The sequence below is a fragment of the Miniopterus natalensis genome, chromosome 15 (assembly GCF_054644295.1).
Source record: "Miniopterus natalensis isolate mMinNat1 chromosome 15, mMinNat1.hap1, whole genome shotgun sequence".
Classification (NCBI taxonomy): Eukaryota; Metazoa; Chordata; class Mammalia; order Chiroptera; family Miniopteridae; genus Miniopterus; species Miniopterus natalensis.
Genome location: NC_142095.1, coordinates 43,311,860 through 43,335,433, shown reverse-complemented (window position 1 = coordinate 43,335,433; position 23,574 = coordinate 43,311,860). Strand labels below are relative to the sequence as shown.

General features: G+C 44.3%; 1 protein-coding gene and 1 pseudogene across 2 annotated transcripts in view; one reads left to right on the top strand and one right to left on the bottom strand.

Moving 5' to 3' along the window:
* Positions 1 to 23,574, bottom strand: part of PTPRG (protein tyrosine phosphatase receptor type G) — a 637,170-nt gene that overhangs the window by 606,825 nt on the left and 6,771 nt on the right. The gene's annotated exons all lie outside the window — the stretch shown is intronic.
* On the top strand, positions 1,228 to 2,350 carry LOC107545048 (NAD kinase pseudogene; annotated as a pseudogene).

The window sequence follows — 23,574 nt, the reverse complement described above, 5'->3', positions numbered from 1 at the left end:
GATATAAGCAAACAACACATAGGATGTTAAAACAAATCCACTGAGTTTAGGACAATGACAGAACCCCAAACTCAACATGGTAAAAAGATTAAATCAGACCCTTTAACAAACGAACTTGCCGCTTTAACAATGCTGGCAGTTTGGCAGTATCCTAGAGCTAACAGACCTAGGAAAGTGAAATTTGACATTAAGTGTTCTCTACCATCTATTTTAATCATATATACAGTGACTAAAAGTTGGGTTAAATGGAATTAAAACCTTGAGAAAATTACTCAATTCAGAAAAGCAGTTAAGAATCCAAACTCTTGCATGCAATTACCATTTTCGTTTGTCATTCGTTCTGTCAAAGAGGAAATGATCAGTAACCAGCAACTGAGAGAAGTAGATTTCAAGCCCACTTCTACCACCGACTCTCGATCACCTTGAATAGGGCCCAGGCTCCCCAAACCTCAGGATTCTCATCAGGAATGAGAGAAGGGCTAGACTCCATTTAAAACACTTTGTTTTAAAGCCTCATGCAAGGGCCTCATGTGCTGGTGAAATTTCTTTTGTTTTGCTTTTCAAAATAATCCTATTACTTATAGAAATGAATGTCTACATTGTTTCACACTCACACAAGAAACATGATGTAAACATCAAGTAAAATTCCACTTATTTTTAAGCTAAACGCAGATATCCGGTGGTTTAATATACAAAGGGAAAACAAAGCTGAGATTAATTTTAGGGGATTCAAGAATATGGAGTTGACTATAAATATATTTTTTGCCTTAATCTAAGCTTTTCGAAATAAGCAACTATTGAAGAATACTTTGTCTTAAAATACCTTTGGCCAAAGTTACTGAAAACTAATATAAAAAGTATCTATTTTCCATACCTGCTGAAACCACATACAAATTGATAGTGTTCAAATTGATTTTCAAATCTTGTTGTCCTCCTGCTTAAATAGCTTTTGCCTTGAAGGTGGGCTATGTACACATTAAATGGGGAGGGGGGGGAAGCTTTCTTTTCGAAAGTATTTTCAGTTTTTCAAGTTTTGCTAAAGAATACAATGGTAGTGATTGCTGCTGGGAGGCCCAGCACCATGGTCCTGGGGGCAAGCTAGTCACAGGCTAGTGACTGTGAGTGGCAGCCGGGGAGGCAGGGTGAGGAGATGACCCTGAAGGCCCCGGTGGCAGCAAACGGCATCAGTGTTTTTCTGTCCTAAGTCCTCATTTATCAGCTACGGAAATGGAACCAAAAAAAGTCAACTTGAGTAAGAAGCTGAGCACTGGGGGCTGGGGGCTCAGCCACCCTATCCAGGCAAGGCCAAGTACAGCAGCCTCTGCCCCATCAGCCATGGGGAGCACCGGGGAGTTCGAGAGGACCCTTCTCTGCATGGGCCCTGCTCAGTGACCTCTGCTGAACCAAAGGCCTGTGTGTTGCAGAACCCCCGGACATCATGCACATCCAGGACCTGCCAGCCAGCAGTCGGCGTGGAATTAAGCTCTCCAGAGTGTTCTTGTCATCAAGAGGAGATGACGGAGGAGAACAGGATGACTGTGTGTGTGATGAAGAAAGTTCTAGAAGACCCCACAGGGAGTGATGACAACTTTGGACCACTGAAAAGGAAGCTCTGCACCTTCAAAGAACATTATGATGACATTTCCAGTCAGATCAATTTTGTCATACGCCTGGGGGGAGACAGGACCCTGCTTTTCCAGGGCAGCCTGCCTCTGGGCATGGCCTTCTACCTGGACCCTTGCCCTTCCTGACCCCTTCAATTGAGAACTTTCGGTCCCAAGTTATTCAGGTGATACAGGGGAATGAACCAGCCAGCTGAAGGTCAGGGTCACGAAGGAGCTCAGCGGGAGGAAGGTGGCTGTACCCAACCAGATCAGCAGGAGCAGGGTGCTGGCTGCAGACCTGGACAAGGTGGTCAGGAAGCAGATCACGCAGTACCATGTCTTGAACAAGGTGGTGATGAATGGAGGAATCTCCTTGTACTTATCCAGCGTGGGCGTCTTCCTGGCCTGGCATCTCATCACCACGGTGCATGGCAACAATGTGGTCATCTCCACCCAATGGGCGGCACGGTGCATGCGGCCACAGCCAGAGCCTCCATGAGTCACTCAACGTGTTGGCCATCATGATCATGTCCATCTTCTCCCCATCCTCGCTGTCATTCCAGCTCACTGTGGTCCCCACAGGGGATGAACTAAATATCATGCTGTTCCTGGAAGCAAGAAATACTGGGTGGGTGTCCTTCAACTGACGAAAAAGACAAGCAACCCTCCAAGGAGAGAGCACCTGCATCCCTACCTCTTGCGACCTGCTCCCCTCCATCTGCGTCTGAGACCCTACAAGGAACTAGTGTCTGCACTGGAACATGTGGGAAAACGCAGGGTCACTTCACGGAGGGGAAAGCAAGGAGCGCTAGGCCTGCACTCCTGCTGCCGCCACGTGGGGACCTCAGAGCCCCAAAGCCTCTCTGGGGTCTTTTTTTCCTTTTCTGCCTTTCTTCCCACTTGCTTTGAGGGGTACAGGCTGCCCCAAACACATGTGCACCTATCAGACATCAGGGCACTACTGTCTGCAGCCAGAAGAGAGACTGGAATCTGCCTGTTGTCGTCCAGATCGGCCATTTTTAACATTTAAAATCTGACTTCTTTTTTGCATTTCTTAATAAGCCAACCCAGCAACGGCCAGAGCTCTAAGCAACAGCAGCACACCTGAGTTGTTGGTCAGGGACAGCCAAGCTGGACAGGTTCTTTGTAATTCCCTGTCAGGAAGCTTTTCCATCAATCAGTCTACTTGAAATTCAGAGGGGATCAGAATGGAGTGATTTATCCTTTGTTTCTGAAAAGAAATCTCTCATGGCCAGTAATGTTTAAAAAAATAATAAAATGCTGCTAACACATCAGTCCGTGGCTGCCCCAAACTTTGTTTAAAGGATCAGAAGTATGAAAAGAAATACGACATTAAATTTCTAATCTTTTACCTTGGTGTGAACATTAGCTAGACTTCTAACCCGTCATGTAAACCAGTTACCCAAACCTACAAAAACAAGAGACTCTAAGATCCAAATCCAGTGAGTCACATGGAAATCTTAGACCCAGGTCCACCCAGAGCCTGACAGCTGCGGTGTGTACGTGAATGGTACTCTGCCTACAGGCGCATGAATATGACAGTAATTATTTCATTTAGTAGAAGGGCCAAAGCCTTCCCCTCAAGTAGCCATAAGAAATGCCCCTTTACCCCAATCTGCCAACTAGCCCCTTTCCTGGAACTGCTACACTGTTGACACATCTTAGAGAACACCCAAACTTTGAGGACACATTCCCAGCCCTAAGAAAAGACACCTTGGGGTTTCCATAGTTTTAGTTCAATCAACTTGTTTGAGCATGTAAGTAATACTATAGAATCAGACTTTTCTCTCCATCTGCAAAATTAATAAATTTCTTAAAATGTGAGTAAGACTATGCTGGTCCCACATCCACCTACAGTGGAAGCAAATGGTTCATGGCCTGATGGCAGAGCTGCGACATTTGTGCGCAAAGGTTCTTTCTGTCCAGGGAGGTGGGAGATCATCAGGGCTCAGTCACGTGCAGCAGGTCCAGATGGAAAGCAAAAAACGGAGACTGTCATCTGTGTGTTTTGACTAAACTGCAACATCTGTAAACAGACAGGCTTTCTCACTTTTCACCCGGATAAAGAAAAACTCCTTCATTTTCCCACAACAGATTAAGAATGGTTTAAATAATTGTAACAATCCCGTCAATCTCAGACCTTAGCTATGCACAAATCAGGCCAGTTTTGTTGTAACATCGTGTTTCTTCCTGTAAGCGATTTCCCCAAACACAACTGTGCAGATTTCTCTGTCATGCTCACTTGATGAAAGTCAGGCTTGAAAGCAGGGCTGCCAGATCATTAGCATAGTATAAGTTACGGACATGCAAAGTGCTGATGGATGTTGGCTCCACTGGCACAAACAATCAAACAGCAGATTTGAGACTTAAACTGCTATACCCAAGACCTGGCACAAAGTAGATACTTAAAAAATACTTGCCAAACTGAGTAACACTCTACCTAACAAACACAAAACATCATCAAGTCCTGGGTGCGTGCTTTAGCAGAAATAATTGATTTGGATGGGGACTGGGGAGGGGGGATGCTCGGGCAGCCCTCGGAGGCAGCTCTTGTCCTCTAAACAGGCAGCATTTGTAATCACTGCCTCTCTTCTACCAGGACTCCCGACATCTGACGGCTACAATGAAGGCCTATCAGCACGTTAGCCACCATGTGAATTCATACTTGGTCTGCTCAGAATGGAAGAAATGCCCATGCCCATGTAACTAACAGCCCACAGCTGCACTCTGCCCAGGCAGAGATGCAGGCCCCTGTGCTGTAAGCCTCCAATGCCCTCCTCCCGGATGTTCATTCTCTCTTTGTGTTTAAATCCATTCTGATGAGTCTGTGCTGGGCAGAGAACAGGCTTCCAAAGACTTATTGATTCCATCCAAATACTCAGGAAAAGGCTGAATACTCAGTTAAGAACCATGCCTACTACATAGTTTAGACTCTGGTTTCAAAATCATATATATTTTTAACACAATTCTATCAATCAACACACATTCATTACATGCCACAGTGAACATTCTGAGCTGCGTTTAATTTTTTTAAACACAGCTGTCCATCTGCTGCTTACATTGCTGATAAAGCTCTAAGTGATTAAGGAAAAAAGAGAATTCGTTTGCTGTGATAATACACAGATCTGTGTATCTTTCCAACTGCCTTCAAGGTTGAAAGAAATGAGGTTTTGATGAGTACCAGCTAGCTATTAATTAGATTTAGTCACAACAAAATATTACTTTTCAAGCACTTTAAAGAACTGAGAAAACCTAAAGCTCAGCAGAATTTTTCTTTCTGTGTTTTGGTTTCCCTGACCCCCTTTTAAAATTCCTCTCCTCATTAAAAATGCCTCCATCTAAAAGGAAATGAAGACAAGAGCTGAAGAGTAAAGCAAGTGATGATTATAAAAACCTCATTCATCTATCTCTAATTTTCAAAACCCATTTCATTTTGTTTTGCTAAGAAAAGGAGAGCTCTGTACACAGCTTCCTTTTAAGAAGGGCCTTGAGCCTTAAGCAGAATTTCCAAGCATGAAACCACAGCTGTTTTGACTGAGGAAAACGTAGACCACCATCTGCCCTTTTTTAACCTATTTTCACCTAGTTACAAAGGAAATGCTGATTCCTGGGCTGAAAACAGAGGCCTCCTTAAAAGCTGTCAACCAATGGTCACTGGCAGCACTTCAACATCAACAGGAATCCCCAATTTGGGTGTGGTGAAGAGCACTTTACTCGGTGCAAAACAGCTCGAGATGCAGCAGGCCTCTCTGGCTGGACAGCCCTGCGCCTCGCCGGTCTGCTCTGCTCCTTGGAGCTCTGCTTTGCCCTGCTCTGCCCTGCCCTGGTCTGCCCTACTCTGCTCCCATGAGGCAGCTTTGCTGGTTCAGCTCAGCTGCAGACACAGAGCGTTCAGTGGTAAGAGAAAGTGCTCCTAGAACCTACGGGGGGGGGGGGGGGGGGGGGAGGCTGGCTTATATAGACATAAGTCCCCGCCCCTGGTCCATGATTGGTCCTTCCTCATGCAAATGAGGACTCCAAAACCTTTTGATTGGTCCAAACGCACTATCCTGATTGGTCAGAATGGAGTCCCTCTGGTCACTAAAGATACTGATGGGGATACAGTTGCACTGCTCTGAGAGTAGGAAAAAGCTTCAGCCCTATTGGTGGAAACAACTCCAGGAGCTCAGCCGGCAGGAGCACAGGGCGGGCAGGCAGGGCGGGCATCAGTGCAGGCCGCTCTCTTAAGTGCAGTGTGCATGACAGGCCCTTGTGTAGAAACGGCTGCTGGCCTCTGTTTTTATTTTATTTTACTTTTAATTTGAGCCCAGTTAGCCATCAGGAGCCCTTTTTGGTGGATTATCTTCTTTGTTAGGGTTCACAAGCAATTCACCACAGTAGGGCTTTTCTTCACATACAGTTTTAGAGTTCCAGAGGTGTCTGTCCTGATGGGGACAGTGGTGCCTGGGGCATATGTGAGGAAATACTGCAAAGAGGGGTTGTACAGGTGTGAACCAAGTTGCCAGGACTTTGTCATAGGCGGGCGCGTCTCAAATTTCCATGTGCATAAGAATCACTGGGGAATTGTTTAGTACAGACCCAGAGTGGGGTCTGCAATTCTGAGATTCTGAATTTCCAACAACCCAGGTGATGCTGATGCGGCTGGTCAGAGGATGACACTTTGAATAGTAAAATATAAAATATCCTACAATTGCCCGGCTGGGCTTGGCTCAGCGGTTGAGCGTCGACCTGGGATTCAGGCGATCGGGGTTCGATTCCCAGTCAGGGCACATGCCCGGGTTGCGGGCTCGATCAATGACTCTCTCATCATTGATGTTTCTATCTCTCTCTCTCCCTCGCCTTTCCTCTCTCTGAAATCAATAAAGATATATTTTTTAAAAATAATTTAAAAATAAAGATTTTTTAAAAAGAAAATAACTATATTAAAATTAATTAATTAATTAATTAAATATCCTACAATAAAACCCTAGATCCATTCAGAGCTTGCTGTTTTTGCCAGTCCAGCATCCACTGTGGGACTGCAGAGAACCAACCAGACTTCAGGGAGGTCAGAGGGTGATTTTTCCCTTTTACCCCAGCTTCACCAGGGTGTAAATAAGGAAGATAAAGTGATTTTCAAAGACGGCATGAGTATCCAGTTCACAAGTCGGGCAGAGCCACATCTTTCCCCCAGAATTGGTATTTCTTACAATTACTACTTAGAAAACAACTAAAATCATTGTTAGGCATAAAGTTTATATAAAAACAAAAATAGTATGCTGCAATATCCACTTGCTCTAGCACAGTTTAGGCTCCAGAGAAAGGGAAGCTTCCTCCATGGTTGTTTCCTCCAGTGCCTCTTACTGAGGAAACCAAGCACTTTCATCTGTCCCTCTTAATTTGTACTTCGGGAATGTTTTATGATGTACTACCATGCTGACGCCCTATGTACATCTATGCTATGTAATGAATTCTGTTCCCCCAAAATACATATGTTGACGGCCTAACCCCCAGTGTGATGGTATAAGTGCACTTTTTTTTTAGAGAAAGAGGAAGGGAGAGGGATAGCAAGATAGAAACATGGATGAGAAACATCATCGATCGACTGTCTCCTGCCTCCTGCACGCCCCCTACTGGGGATCAAGCCAGCAACCCAGGCATGTACCCTGACCGGGAATCGAACCAGTGACCTCATGGTTCATGGGTCGACACTCAACCACTGAGCCACACTTACCAGGCAAGAGTAGTGCTCATATAAGAAGACACACAAGAGAGATCTCTCTCTCTACCTTGTGAGGACGCAGCAAGAAGATGGCCATTGCCAGCCAGGAAGAGAGTCCTCATCAAGAACCAAATTGGCCCGGCCAGCGTGGCTCTGTGGTTGAGCGTCGACCCATGAACCTGGAGGTCACAATTCCAGGTCAGGGAACGTGCCCAAATTGCAGGCTCGATCCCCAGTAAGAGGCATGCAGGAGGCAGCTGATTGATGATGTTTCTCTCTCATCGATGTTTCTATCTCACTATCCCTTGCCTTTCCTCTCTCTGAAATCAATAAAAACATATTTATTTATTTTTATTTTTTAAATTTGTCTTTTAGTTGAAAGTATTACAAATGTCCCCATTTCCCCCATTGATTCCCTCCACCCTGCACCCGCCCCCCCTCCAGGCCCTCACCACACTATTGTCTGTGTCCATGGGTTATGCATATATGCATTAGGTTCTTAGGTTAATCTCTCCCCACCCCCCCATCCCCCTTCCCTCTGAGATTAGGTCTATTCCATGCTTCTATGTCTCTAGATCTATTTTGTTCATCCGTTTATTTTGTTCATTAGATTCCACATATGAGTAAGATCATGTGATACTTGTCTTTCTCCTGCTAGCTTATTTCGCTTAGCATAATGCTCTCCAAAGGGTAAGGGACACTTCTTTTTTACAGCTGCATAGCATTTGAAAGTGCAAATGTCCGAGAAGATACTTGATATGATTTCAATCCTCTTGAACTTGTAGAGACTTGTTTTCTGTTCTAACATGTGGTCTATCTTTGAGAATGTCCCATGTGCACTTGAGAGGAATGTATATTCTGCAGCCCTGGGGTGAAATGTTCTATAAATGTCAACTAAAAGAACCAAATTGACCAGCACCTTGATGTTGGACTTCCCAGACTCCAGAACTGTTGTTTAAGGCACCCAGTCTATGGTCTTTTGTTAAAGTAGCAGGAACTGATTAATATAATATATAATTTAATGCGAAATAGGTGTGCATATTCAAGACTTTCTCCCCCAAGTAAAAATACCAGATCAAAAGGAGTTGAGGCATAATGCTGGGCGTGGGGGGATGACTTGAGGCAAGTTCTGCATGCTCCTTCTCAGAAACAGGACACAAAGAGAATAATCTAAACCTAATCACGAGAAAACATCACACAAATCCAATGGGAGGGAAATTTTACAAAGTAAGTGGCCTAAACTCTTCAAAGGGCAAGCTCATGAAAGACAAAGGAAGTTCCAGACTTAAGAAGACTACAGAGACAGGGTAACCCCATGCAACATGCGATCATGTATTGGGATCCTGACCAGGAAAAACTTTTTTAAATACTTAAAATTTTTCACTTTCCTATAAAGGACATTAGTGGGGTAACTGACTAAATCTGAACAAGGTCTATAAATAATAAGAACTATATCTATGTTAATTTCCTGTTGATGAATGTATTACGCTCATGTAAGAGCGTTCTTGTTTTGAGGAGATACACTTTGATGCAATTAAAGGTAAAGAAGGATCATGTCTGCTGCTTTCTTTCAAATTGTCCAGAAAAAAATTAGTGTGCGGGGACAGGGGGTGGGGGTGGGGGTGCGCAGAGAAAGAGAAAGCAAATGTAGTAAACTTAGTATTTGGGGAATCTTGGCAGAAAGGGATGCAGAAATTATTTGTACTATTTTTGCAACCTCTCTGGGAATCAGAAAGTATTTAAAATTAAAAAATTAAAGGACCAAGAATAAATGATAGCTACAAGTTCCGTGTTAAAAGCTCTTACGTAGAAAGCATGCCTACTTGCTTTCTTTCTATTTTACAAAATAATGGAAGGTGATATTTGCCATTAGCGCTTCAAGTAAGCTGCAATCAAGACTGTGTCTGATGTCACCATAGGACCTAAGATCAAAAGGAATCAAAACACTTCCCCTACCCATGTAACAGGGGCCCCATCAGTGGCCCATAAACAGGCAACCTCTCTGCCCTTGGCACCTAAGAGAAGAATCACATTCCCTCTACATCCCTCCTACTGGCAAAGGACTGATACTGGGGTACAGACATACAGGGGTGATACTTTGTCCTACAAATGATAAGAAACAGAAAGAAACAGGTTACCCAGTCTGTTTCTTGATGTCCTACCATTTCTATATCAACACTAGTGAAGGAATCCAAGTAGACTCTTCCCAGGGAAGGGAGAGGCCCCAAGACAGTTGGGGCATCCGGACCAAAGGGATTGTCAAGAAAGGGTCCCACACCTCTCCCATGTTTGCTGACTGTGGCGACCCTCCTGGTCTCATCACCATGGCCAGTTCCTCCGCAGGAAGGCAGCCTCTCTCAAGGGTACCAACTTTTTAGTACTATTCACCCCGTAGACAGGTTAACTTTAGAAACTATTAGTTCGAATGAACAGAAGGAACTGCAGAAGTTCAGTAACAGAAGAAGTTCAGTTTCCTACCAGTGACCTGTGGCAACCCAAGATGACAAGATCTAAAACCAGCCCCAATTCCCCTGCACTGGGAAGGTGCTCACTGGTTGCCATATCATCTCCACACACCACAGTCCAATCCCAAAACCACTACATGAAAATGACCTGCTAATTGGGTCCCCAGCGCCTCCATCATAAATAGATACTACAACTGGCAGTGTAATTAGCAAGATCCCGCTGCCAAGACAACCACCTTTTTTACTCCTACTGAAGGTGTCCTTTCTGACCTTAAGTTTCAAACCCTAGATATTTTCAGAGGGAAAGGTCTGCTCAATCGGAGGAATCTATCACCTAATGAAAGCAATTCAAGTAGCAATTATTCAAAATTCCTATTAGCAAAGCAAGGCATAAAATAAAATCAAGCAAAAAGCAAGCCATGCTAATAACTCCTTTTGTCTCAACTGTCCAGAAGACGAATATTAGGATTCAAAAGCCCAGTGCCTTAATTTGCGTCTTCCTCTGAGATTACAGACTTAAGGGCCCCACAGCAGGTTGCAGTAGCTGGCACACAACAGGTCCCTAACAAATGATACAGGTTCGGAAGAAAGGAAGGTCTCTTCCTCAAGAATCTTCTGTCATTAACCCCTTGCCCAAAAAACTGGGATCTTAATCTTTCATCTCCTAAGAATTAAGCTTTATGCTGAATAAAGATGTTTTAATATCTTTCACAATATGATTCTAGTAGATTTTTTAATGTTCCAACGACACACCAAAAAGCTACAGACCAACATGTAAGTCATTAGTTATGTTTGGTGTTGGGATTACAGATGATTTTATTTTCATCTATGTACCTTTTTGAATTCCTCTATTTTTTACAAAAAATATGTTACATATGTACATATGTTACATGTTACACTTCAATAGAAAAAAATATGAAAAACAAGGAGATTAAAATAACATTCCCATTCAAACACAGAAAGCAGTCTCCAAACTCCAAGGTGCTCAGATCACCTGGGCATCTTGTTGAAAAGCAAATTCTGGTTCCATTGGTCTGGGGTGAGGCCAAAGTCCCACATCGCTAACAGGCTCCCATGTGACAGCCGGACAAATCCAGTGGTATTTCTATTGCCAAATATCTATAAAACACAAAAGTAATTCAGACGCCTACAATCCCAGTTTTAAGGAGATGATGATGGTAAGTAACATGGTCTTAAAGCAAAGCAAGGCAACATCAGCAAAGTCTTACACTGGAAAAAATTAATGCATTCTGGGCCCCAGCCAGAAAGGAAAAAACAAAACAAAACTGAACTTTACTGGAAAGTACAGTGCTCTGTTGGAAGCACTTACCTTCACAGTTAAAAACAAATGAAATTGCTTCTTATTGATTTTAATTTAGGTTGGAACACTTGCTGTCCAATAACGCCAGCAAAGGAAACTGCAAGTGGGGACAAGATATGATGAGAGAGAGGAACTCTGGAGGCCATCAGACACTCTGCCGACCTCCAGTCGAAGCAGTAGTTAAAGCGTGACAGACAGACTCCGGTGTGGGCAAAATATACGGCCAGACGCATGGCTCTGCATTAAACTCACCCTCCAGGGCCTCTTACCATTATGGACTCTTTTTTTTATCCCGGCTCTAAATGTTGTTCAATTAAGTTTACTTGTCTCCTTACAGATCCTCAGGATTCTTGTTTACAAATAAAATCAAGAGCAGCCGTTAAGGCTAAGCATTATCCGCGTGTCTCCTCAAGAGAGGCCATCCCTAGCTCCAAAACAAAAGTCCTGGTCTTCCTGGAGCTAAAAAGCTTAAAATGAATGAACTCGAAAAACCAAACGGGAATAAAACCATTATTAAATGACTATTTTGGGCAGGCAGGGGAGATGGTTCCTGTCCTTCTCAATACACTCAGTTACCTACCCTTTCATGTGCTTCCAGATGATCCTGGTGCCCTTTGTTTGAAAACGATCGAATCAGCCCTTGGTTAACACAGGCAGAAAAAGAAGGCATTGAAAGGGTCTTGGACATTTCAAAGAATCCAATCAACAGCCGAACAGCCCAGCCTCTGAAAGGGCAAGGATCACAGTGGCTCTGGGGATGCAGGCAACAAGAACAGAGAGAGATGTCAATCCTTGCGTCGCTGGACTCGAGCCTCCAATTCCAGGGAGAAAAAGTGTGACCAGCCTCGCCTGGGTTTTGCACGTCAAATAGGGGTGGACAGAGCCGCTTGATCAGAAGGCCCAGTTAAGACCATGGATGAGGGATCACCACCCAAAGAGTAGCAAAGATGCTCTAGCCAAACATGGTAACAGGATGCTGGGCGTGCAGAACGAGAACAATATGGTAATAACACCACCAATAGCTGCGTGATTGCCAGCGACCAGTGCCTTACTTACATTCACATTTAATTTCACATCAACTCTAAGAGAGAGCAACCATCATCTCATCTTATGGATGAGAAAACTGGGGACTGAGGTCACAAAGCTAGTCCATAACAAAGCAAGAAGGCACTAGTTAGTACAAGACCACTGTGAAGAGGTCACTGGGCCTTTCCCTGTGCTACCTGACAGCCTCGGTGGACAACAAAATCAAGCTCAGATGTCTCAGTCTGGCATTCAAGGGCAGTCGATGCATCCACCATTGGTCCCCAGGCCTCTCAAACCTCTGCAGTGTCCACCTGCAAGCCGCCAGTCACTACAGGCTGGATGCCATGAGGAAGCAGCTAAGATACAAGGCAGACATGGGTCCATGGCTTCGCCCTTGGAATGAGCCCATTTACCCACCGGTCAACCACCTTAACAAACGCATTATTGCCTCTGCTTACTAGTTCCTCCTATTCCATGTGTACCTATAAAATACCAGCTAGGAATTCAAAGGTTTATAGAGCAATGACTCCCAGGTAGGCATGTTTCTCAAAACACTATTGCTCCTGAACACTTAGTAACTGAATCAGTATTTCAGCATTTTATTTTATCTTCAGCCTTTCACAGGTAGGCAAGCTGTTTTAGGGGGCTTTATCTCATTTCTCCAATTCACTCACATTTTTAGAACCCCCCATACATCAAGCAAAGTGCTAAACACATGGACTTTCCGCTAATATTTGAATGGAACTCATTACTAGCCTTTAAAACTGGGCTTCGGTTGAAAGACAACCGATGTGACCTTCTTTCTCACCCCTACGCTCCTGCACTTGTTGTCTGATCAGCTAGTGTCTGGAACTAATTAGCAGGTGTAGCAAGAAAGAAAGAAGAAAACAAACCTTGGCAACTTTCTCTCAGGGAACTTGATGACTCTAGATTTACAGCAGTTCCTCTAGGACCGAACTAACTAAGAGCTCAGAGAGGTGGGTTCATTATTCAAAGTATCCACCTATCCAGCCTTGGGGACATATCCACCACCAAGAAAGAAAAGGTACAAATTCATCCCCAACTACCTGGTTTCTTCCTGGGCTGTAGATGGTGCCCAAAACATCATCGACAAAAACACAGGAGTGAACCAAGCCCCAGAGTCTTGGAAAAGTCAGAGGTGGAGAGCGTGTGTTTGCTATGCTCTGGGACTAATACAGCAGTGAGGGAAACACAAATATTTTCCCTGCACCAAAGACATTACTTCTCTGTAACCACCTGGAAACCTACATAAACCAGTAGAAACCACACAGTGCCTTGAAAACATGTCCTCTGGATTATATCTCATCACCCAAGGTAATTCATGAAGTGCTCCTAAAAGGTTTCTGCAGCCAAAAGGAAATACAGTAGTTCCCCCCTTATCCACGGGAAATATGTTCCAAGACCCCCAGTGGATGCCTGAAACCGCAGATAGTACTAAACCCTATATATACTGTTTTTTCCTATACATACATACCTATAATAAAGTTTAATTTATAAATTAGGCACGGTAAGAGAGTAACAACAATAACTAATAAAAATAGAACAAAGTATAATATACTGTAATAAAAGCTATGTCAATGTGGTCTCTCTCTAAAAATATCTAACAGCTAATCTGATAACCAAGACAGCTACTAAGTGACTAACAGGGAGGTCACGTAAACAGCGTGCATAAGCTGGACAGAGGGATGATTCACACAAGATGCTGCGAGATTTCACCACCCTACTCAGAACAGCACACAATTTTAAACTGACAAATTGTTTCTGGAATTTTCCAGTTAATATTTTTGAACCCCAGCTGACCGTGGGTAACTGAAACCACAGAAAACAAAACCGCAGATAAGGGGGTACCGCTGTAATAATCTTTTAAGTCCTTTTACTTTATTCTTACCCAGGAAGGCTTTTTTTGGTTACCTTATTAATGTTTCATTTATTGGATTTAAAATCATTCTAGCATTTCATCGACCCCATGTCAGAATACATACAAAGAACTGACCCTATTCTGTGAATCCCTACCATAGTCCAGTGGGGGGAAATTAAGAGATCTCTTCCAGTTAGCCTTCAGGCCTCACTTACCTGGCCTTCCCCCTTTTCAGAACTCAGCTATCAGCCTTCAAGTACCCAGAGTTCAATCCACTGAGTGAAACGCACAAGACGTGCAGAGCTGGTCTTCTGCGTATCAACAGAAGCACTATGTTGTTAAGGAAAAGAACACTGGCTTTGGAGTCAGAAGCCTGATTCTACAACTTTTAAAACTATCCCGGCTGGGCAAGTTTCTTAACGGAGCAAAAATTCTTTTTGCCCACCTGGTTAATACAAGGATGAATTTGAGTTAAGTCCTGTCCAGCCCCTAGCGTGAGGCCTGCTGTGCTCATAGTAGGTGTTCAATCTACGGTGCTGTATGTTAGCCCTGCCGCGTTGTAAAAAGGCCTATAGGAGGAGTAACGCCAGAATTTCCAGCTACCCTGCCTCACCCCTGCAAGACTGGCTGGGGAGAGAGGTGTTCCTCCTAGAAATCCGGGCTCACTGTGGGGACTACTACACAGGAACAAAACCCCCAGATCCAGCGGAAGGACAGGGAGGAGGCAGCGGTCAGTACACGCAGGTGACCAACCAGGTGATCAGGCCATCCCTAAAAAGGGGCCTGCCTTGACAACTTGGCAAGGGGAACACTAAAGCTCTGTGGACAGACAGGCCGGAGGACTATCTTCCTTTCAGAGTCACTTCTGAGATCTGGCTCTGCTGCAGGGCACAAGAAAGTCCTCGAACTTTTCCTCCCCTTCCCATGTGGGCCGGGCACAGCTGCTCTCATCGCCCCTCCCCTGGGTTTCCAAGGCAGGCTGGGGTGGGACCTGGGGACCCAGGGGCTCCTTCAACACCCCAAGTCTTGAAGACTTCAACAACCTTGTTTATCCTCGCAGAAGAACTCACAACTGAAACTCAGATTCTTATCACCTGCATGGAACAAAAGGCATGTGTCCAGCCTGCCAAGGAAGCATCCCCATCCAGAACCTGAAAACAACTACTAGGGGTGCGTCTTCCAGGCTGGCCCGCCACCTCCTCCCTGGCATCGCCACCCTTGCCCAAGTTCTCGGCCTGCAGGTGCAAACCGAGGCACAGGGCCCAATGCCAGAAACCCTTCTGGGCAGTCCTGACCTTTCGGGTCAAAGTGTGTTTTGCCCGTCTCACAATCTCGTTTTCCATTTCAAATTAAGTAGCAGGTTGGCGAGTAAGGAGTATTTACTCCACGTGGAAGAGCAACCCTTTTTCACATTCCGTTGGAAAAATGAACCAAACATCCTCAGAGGGCTGTCCGCACACCTCTCCACTGTACGGATGCAGATGCCACCACCCGATCCATGTCACCAAGTCCACAGCTGTGGCCAAGCCTGCCCCACTGGTAACAACCAGCAGCCCAGCGCTCGGATCTGGTATTGGCTTGGCTGTTAACTAGAAATGGGAACTCGGGCCTCAATAAAGCAAAACATCCAGGAGAGCAAATGCAAGCGCCCGGAGTGCCGTGTGGGGCAGGGTTCTAGCCTCCTCCGCGAGGCAGGAGGGAACCAGGGCCGCAGTGGGTTAGCACTTTCAAGGAGCTTCTGCAGACGGTCCAGGGATCTCTGAAGATCTCCAGGGTCCCTTCTACCCTTCAGGGTGCTGGGGAAGAGCTCCATCAGAATGCTCACGGTATTCTACACCGCTCTGGATTTCCCAGCAGCCGAGGCCAGCGTTTTAAAAGTTTGCAACCCTCCATGAGTCCCACACAGTTCACTGGAACAGGGAGAAATCAAAGCCAGGAACTCTACTAAATGCCCACTCAGGAGCCAGTAAAATAACAACGGCTATTATTTTCAGGAGCTTGCTATTTGCCAGGCTTGTGCCAAATGCCCAACATGGCTTACCTCATTTACTCCTTAAACAACCTCACGAAGCAGGGACTGTTACTCCGTTTCACAGAGGGGCAAACTAGCCCACAAAGCTAATGACCCCAACTCTCTATCCTGACACCTGGACTCCAGTGCTTCCTAGTGAGGTGCCTTCCAGAAGGCAACCCTCCACATCAATGGCAAGTCTCTCCTGGACTATGCTTTGAAAGGACCAGAGGAAATCATTGTCAGAGGGGATGACAGCAGTGAAAGGTTCTTCGGGAATGTGAGAAGAGGTCAGAAGGAGGGATAAAAATGCAGTGCAAGCCGCGTCTGTAATTTTAAATTGTATGGTATTCACATCAAACAGTAAAAAAAATGTGATAATAATTTTAATACGTTCCACTTATACCGATATGCCTAAAATATTGTTATTTCAATAGACAATCAATATAAAAATTAATGAGACAGTTTACATACTTTTTTCATGTCTCTAAAATCCAGTGTGTATTTTACACTTAAAGCCCATCTCAATTTGGAGAGGCTACACCTCCAGTGCTCATTAGCCACATGGCTACCACACTGGACAGCACAGCTCCACAGGCTTTTCACAGTAAGCTAAGGCTCAACATCAGAAGGCACTCCTAAGAGAAAACTTTCATACCCACAAAAAAAAAATGAGATTACTTGATGTCCTCCAAGTACTTGGAGTATTAACCAAACACCACAAATTTACCTGGTATCAACTTCACAGCGGAATTCCTTTCACCTTTTATCCCTACTCTCCAACTTCCTTAACAAAAATAACACTAATCAGAGGACCACTCAAATTCTGAGAAACGAGCTACCTACCCTAAGGTTACAATGAATTTATTCAGTGTAAACACAAGATACTTGTTGTTTATACCAGGTATAAACAACAGGGGGAAAGGATCCATTTAGTCAGTCACAGTTTTAAAAACTGCTGTCACCAAGCCCATACTTAACACTTACGTAAATAACTAAGAATTCAGAAAGGTGTCACTTTGGAACAGAAACAGTCTTACAAGAGCCATAATCTGATGCAAAACCTCTGGGCTTTGAAGAAAGGAAAAATGAACCACTAATTTTAGATCCCTAAACCTCCATTAGTAGAGCTCACCTATTAGCATATGACGCTCAAGAGGTTGGATTTCCTCCCCCATATAAATGGATGAGTCAACTATGAGCCCAAATCAGTTTCATGGATCAGGAAACCTTTGCACATGGTACTTGCTATTGATATCTGCTCTTTCAAATCAATTGCAAAAGAGCTCTGTGGTTCAAAAACTGTCCATGTAGCAGCAAACCTATTTGCAAGGACGTAAAAGCCCCATGGAAGCTCTCCTTATATTTTCAAAGGTTGGCTAATGTGTCTCGGGATAGCAAGAGACGGCACAGAAGGCCTCTCCCAGGCCAACTCCCAGGAACGGTGTTCGAAGACACAGTGCAGGTGTTAGCAGGAAAGAGCTCTGTGATCATTAGCAATGTCTGCCAAGGCTATGGGAACGGGAACCTTCATTTCAAATGTTAATCTCCAATCCCTAGAGTAGAAAAACTATAAAATAACACAGGGGCAAGAAGACAAAATTTGTGCTGCAGATGTTCACTGAATGTCTTCATCTATATGCACACAAGGGACATGACGGGTCCCATGTTAGCACAGAAATATATGGCAAGACGTATACTTTGTACCCACACAGGCAGTTTCAATAATGAGGCTATCAAAAGTAGCTCTAAACCTGTTCTTTCAAGCTGGGGGCATACAGAGCAAAGTAGAACCTAACAGCCATCTTTAGTAAATCTGTCAATAGAAAATGTCCCTGAGTGGCCAAATGCACCTTACGTTCATCCACCACCCGCTCTGCTGAGAAACATGACAGCATCCAGAAAGCCAAGTTCATGTATCAGCTCCACCTCTTCATTAACTGTGGGGCTGCCACTCTCCCTGAGCTCCAGCTCTATCTCCTCACAGAGTTGCATGGCATTAACTGAGAGCATACATTTGCAAGCACTGGTTTCATATATGTTAAGCAACAGCTATTAAAAACAGGTACCATTTGTAACATCCTGCGTACCTAATGCTATTCTGGTGCTTTGCACACGCCATCTCATTTAATCTTCCCAAGGGAGCTAGGAGGTCCAAATTCCCCATTTTACAGACGAGAAAGCCAATAAAGTTAAGTAACTGGTCCAAGTTAGTGAAAGACAAAGCTCGGATTCACTAACTTGGGCTGGGTGCTTCATTTGATTGTGACAGATCTGTGCAATTCAAAGAACATGCATTTGCCACAGCCTCTTTCATCAGAATCCTGCCTCAAGTCTCATTTCCTCAAAACCCTATTAAAGTCCCAAGGCATAAAAGAGTTATTTCCATAAACTCCTTTGTTTAGTCAGAGTGCTTACATTTCGCTCAGATTCTCCAGAAATCAATTTTCCTTCCACTTGGCATAATGAGTGAAGGCAGAAACCTCAAGAACCAGCAAAGCAATTCCCTTACATCAGTTAAGATGCTTCAATAACAACAGAGAAGTTTTTCTTTTAAAAATCACGTCCTAAAAATGTTCAGAAAGAACTATAAGGCCAGAGTTATCCACCCTCTACCATATGCGATAATTTCAGAAGCGTCTGCACAAACCGACCAACAGAGAAAATGAGGGGCTGATGCCTAAATCTGTCAAGTGATTTTCTGCACCCTCCACTCGTGGCTTTTGTACACATATAAGCAGAGAAAATGACTAGTTTATAAAACAACTGGATGGGAGAGAAATAAAACAGGCATCTACTAGCTCCATGATGAACCAGCCAACATCTGTCAAATTGAGGGCATTAGGCAAGGTGGTCAACCAATACTTGTCAAGCAAGCAAAAGTGGTAGGTTCAGGCAAGCCCTCCTCCTAGACCAACCTGCCCAAAGCCTTTACTAGGCAATAGATCAATGTTCATCTTCACACTCTACAATCAGCTCAAGCAAGCTCTGCTCCCCTTTATGACACCTCATGTCACAATCTCTACAACCACCAAAGCGCAAGTGAAAATGCCTGCTTCTCCTGGATCAGCCCTAAAGCCAAGCCACTTCTGAAGCAATGAAACCCAGATTCACAAAATTTAGCCTAAATTATTTCCTAAGAGAATAAGAAGGGTTTGAACCATGGAAACATAACCCAGCTGCCTCATTTGAACTCTATTAGAATGTACCTTACTTTCAACAATAGATGCCTTTATGACCAGCAACTGAGGGTAAAAATTCAGCTTCTCCCACTTTAAAGATGGATTTCAAACACCATGACAAAATAGACACTCTGAATTCTCTTAAGAAAGATGTTAACCTTCACTGTCATCTCTCTTAAGAGGATGCAATACACAAATGTGAGGTTTCTGGGAACCGCACACAAGGATATCAGAGTCTTATAAAATGTCCTGTACTTGTCTCGGAGAGCATTATCTGCTCATTCTATCAGTCCTCAAATAGGACCACCTCCACCTAGATACAGAAGGCACAGCAGGTGGAGGGAGGAATGAGCTCCTACCCTGTCTAATTAGAGCACTGCCTAATTAGGCTCTGGATCATATGTGAGGAATCCATGAACATACCATATACTTTATAGTGACCACTTAAAAAACACACAATTAGGGTGAATCTTTGATCTGTCCATGCCAAGAACTGGTCACTCTATCAACTCAAAGTTCAGGTTTTCATATGTTATTTTTGGGAAAATTAAGATATGTGATATTTTCACCATATATTAGGAAAACCATGCATGGATTTCATATGCAAAAAAAAAATTAGTGGGTCGGGGATGTGATGGAAAAAATTAAGATCTTTGGCAAGGGATCAACTCTCATATGACATCTCTAATATTAATCTACTCAAATCCTACTCCACTGGCCAGTGTCCTCTCTTTTCTCCCCATCATCACCCTCTTCTTGGGTAATTTGATAACAAGAAAGTTACCAAGGGAGCTATTTCTTAAATCAAATAAAAGATTTTTCAAAACACAGCCAACAGCCACAGAAGTCACCACATTATTGTGAAATATACAAGCAGCGGACGTCTGCAAAGCCAAAAAAAGGACACCACCAGGGTAACGGGGCATCAGACTGAGAGGAATGAAGTCATTTCATCAGCCAGCGATGCACGTGCTCGCAGTAGCACATGCGCGCAGACCCATTTACACATACCCAACCCAGACAAAGCCCCAAACAAGAAAAAACAAAATCTGTCCCTCGGGCCCAAATGTAGAAATCACCTGTATGCGGGTGGCAAACACCTCCAGGGACCAGCTGAGTATTGTAAATAACCACTGTGGGCCAGGCGAGCGCCCATCTCAGGGGGCAGCCACCATTTAACTCCAGCGAGCTGCTGCTGGCGGGCAAGAACACAGGCCCTCGGCTGCAGCACCTTCTAACTTCTCCAGGAGCAGCTCGGACTTCTGTGGGAAGCCCCGACCAGGGCAGGAGTCTCCATCTGTTTTGGTCATCACTGTCCACCCCAGTGCCAAGCACAGTGCCTGGCACACTGTGAGTATGCAAGTTGACAGCAATATGAAATGCCCTGATTTTTAATTCACTTTTTTCTTTTCAACACAGGATGCCCAAAGACAGCACCTGCAGGCCAGATGGCCCCTGCAGAACTCCAGGCAAGTCAAATGACTACTTCCTCATTTCTCTTGACCAGCGTAAGACAGAAGATCCAAAACTAGCCTCTTTTTGGGTTAACAAATTCTGCCACCACTATCCCGATCGTAAGTCACATTCGTTTTAAAGGCCGACATAACTTTGTTGGCATGAGCAAACCTCCATTTTCTACCTGCACTCCAGGTGAAATAAGGTTTAATGTTAAAAAAGTAACTTAAAGGAATTCCACTAACCAAGATCCACTCACAACCCTGTTTGCTGCTCCCCGGGGCTATTCTGCAGGAAGGTTAGCAAGATAATCAAAGGGTTCTTAGTGCCCTAGGAAGGAAACTCTCAGAAGAAAGTCAAGGCGTACACGTCACAAATCATAATCTAATATGCACTGGGCATCTGACTTGCATGTTGCAGAAAGGTCACAAGCCTTCCAAACTGCCCTGCCTGGAACCAGCAATCCTAAATTCCAGTAGAATTTGAGAAGCCACTTAGTTCAGGGTAAAGAAATCAACTCCAAAGGAACTGAGGGTCTTGCCCAGCCAGATCCCACAACTGGCTTGGCTGGTTCCCACCGCTAGTTCTAAACTCCAAAGGAAAAATCCAGAACCCAAACCACTCCGGCAAGTACAACTGCCCCAGACCTTTTTCCGAATGGTGATTCAGAGCCTGCAGCCCACACTTAAATGATATATGGGATAATAATACCACCACGGTATTATAATGTAACCATTTTCAATGCCCCAAACAAAAGTTCGCAAATTATAAACTAAGTCAATTTAGATCATTTTAAAGAGGAGTCAGAAAAACCACCAACAAACTCACTCTATCCACAGTTATTATCAGCCTATTCAGAAGCTAACATGGTTTGCTGAAAGGTCATCCCTTCAATGTAACCAAATAAAATCCTACATAATTGCATTACTTTGTTATTTAATTGTAGCAAGTAGGAAGACACCTGTACTTCACCCAGTTAAACGGTACTTGCTTACATGCAACAAGACCAGACCAGACCTGGGGTGAAATAGCCTAGGCTGAGTCGGTCTGTCTTTTCATTGGCCTTCCTGTAAAGGAGGGGAAAAAAGCTTCCAAACAGCAACCAGTCTGAAATTCAAAATAATCCTGAGGGAGGCATATTATAGCCACCCCCACTTACTGCAGAGGTGACCTTGCACAAGTGACACCCCCCCTCAGTTTTAGTTTTCTCACCCATGGTCTAGGCACAGCACCTAGACAATGGCAAGTACTTGGTGAGTGTGGGCTGTTAGAACCACTGTTCCCATTTTAGAGATTAAAAACACAAGGCCCATTTGCCCCAGAACACTGCTGCAACAGATCAAGAATTTCAACCTGGGCCCGGCCAGGCGTGGCTCAGCGGTTGAGCATCGACCTAGGATCCAGGCGATCGGGGTTCGATTACCGGTCGGGGCACATGCCCGGGTTGCGGGCTGCAGCCGATCCATGACTCTCTCATCATTGATGTTTCTATCTCTGTCTCTCCCTCTCCTTTCCTCTCTCTGAAATCAATAAAGATATATATATTTAAAAAAAAAAAAAAAGAATTTCAACCTGGGCCTGAATAACACATGTGTGTATATCTGGGACTGCCAGGCCCCCAACCCCACCCAACCTCACTTCCACAAGGGGCTGGGTAATTTGTCCGAGGTAGCCCAGCTACCCAGTGGCGTAGCCAAGGCTGGTTCTGAGCCTTCACACTCACTGAATCCAAACACTTCAGGACAAGTGATATATATTTTTAAATGAATAGAACTCTTGTATGAATAACTACTGCTTTTTAAATAAATCCTTTGGACAATTCAGAACTAACCTGACTCTTGAAAAGTCAACGACGTTTCCTCACTAATTTGGACTATGCTTTTGTATTTTGTAAACTGCTTACGGCTCGAGTGCCCCTTATCCACATCATTCCAAATGGATGAGTTTATCTGATTTAAGTGCACTGTGGAATTTCTGGGGCTGCAGTGATGTGAAAACTCCTCTTGCATTCATATAATAACTGGTATAAACAAATTCCTCAAAAGTATACCCTCTGCAGTATCAATCGACAACCTGCTTCACTCTTCTCAGAAAAATAGTACCACATAGTGGGTGTTAGGGGAATGGAGGAATTGAACAGAAAAGAGAAAAACTCATGGGCATGGACAATAGTGTGATGAGTGGGGGGGGCGGGGGTGGAGGTGGCAGAGGGTGTGAGGGGTGGGGTACGGTGATGGAAAACAATAAATTTCATTAAATTTTAAAACAATAAGCAAAAGAGAAATAGTATCATTGACCCAAAAATAAGACCAGTTGTCCCATTTTCTTACATGGGAGTGTTACATATTCCACGAACTGTGCTTTCATTTCTTCTTTTTTAGTTGCTAGATTTCTGCAGCCAACTGTGTCACTTTGCCACAAAAATAGCTAAGTCGAGTAATTTAAAATCACACATTGTTATTTGGCCAGAAACCCATCATTTTGATTTCAGTTTGCAAAAAACTGATTAGAGGGCAGGCACTCTGCACGGTGTGAGGTTCTCTCATATGCTCTGCAAGTCTGACTCCACGAAGGTATGGAGACAGGGACATTAGTGTGTTCACTAGTCACACTGTACAAAATTAAAGCAACACCCAAGTACTACTGTTTCCTTCCCACTGAGCCACGAAATGAAAACCCAGAAAGGACAGTAACAGGGAGACCCATTCTCCTTGGCTACCACACCGTCCGGAAGGCCTCTGGGGAGGAACGGGCACTCCGGGGTGCAGGGCCAAGCAACCCCTGCTAGGAAGGGAGCCGAGACTCACCTGGCGCACTGGAGCCTGTGGGAACACCTTTCCCACTTGAAGCTGGAAGGTGGACTTCCCCTGGGCTTTCTCACTTCTTTAAACTTCAAAACGTAATCTTTC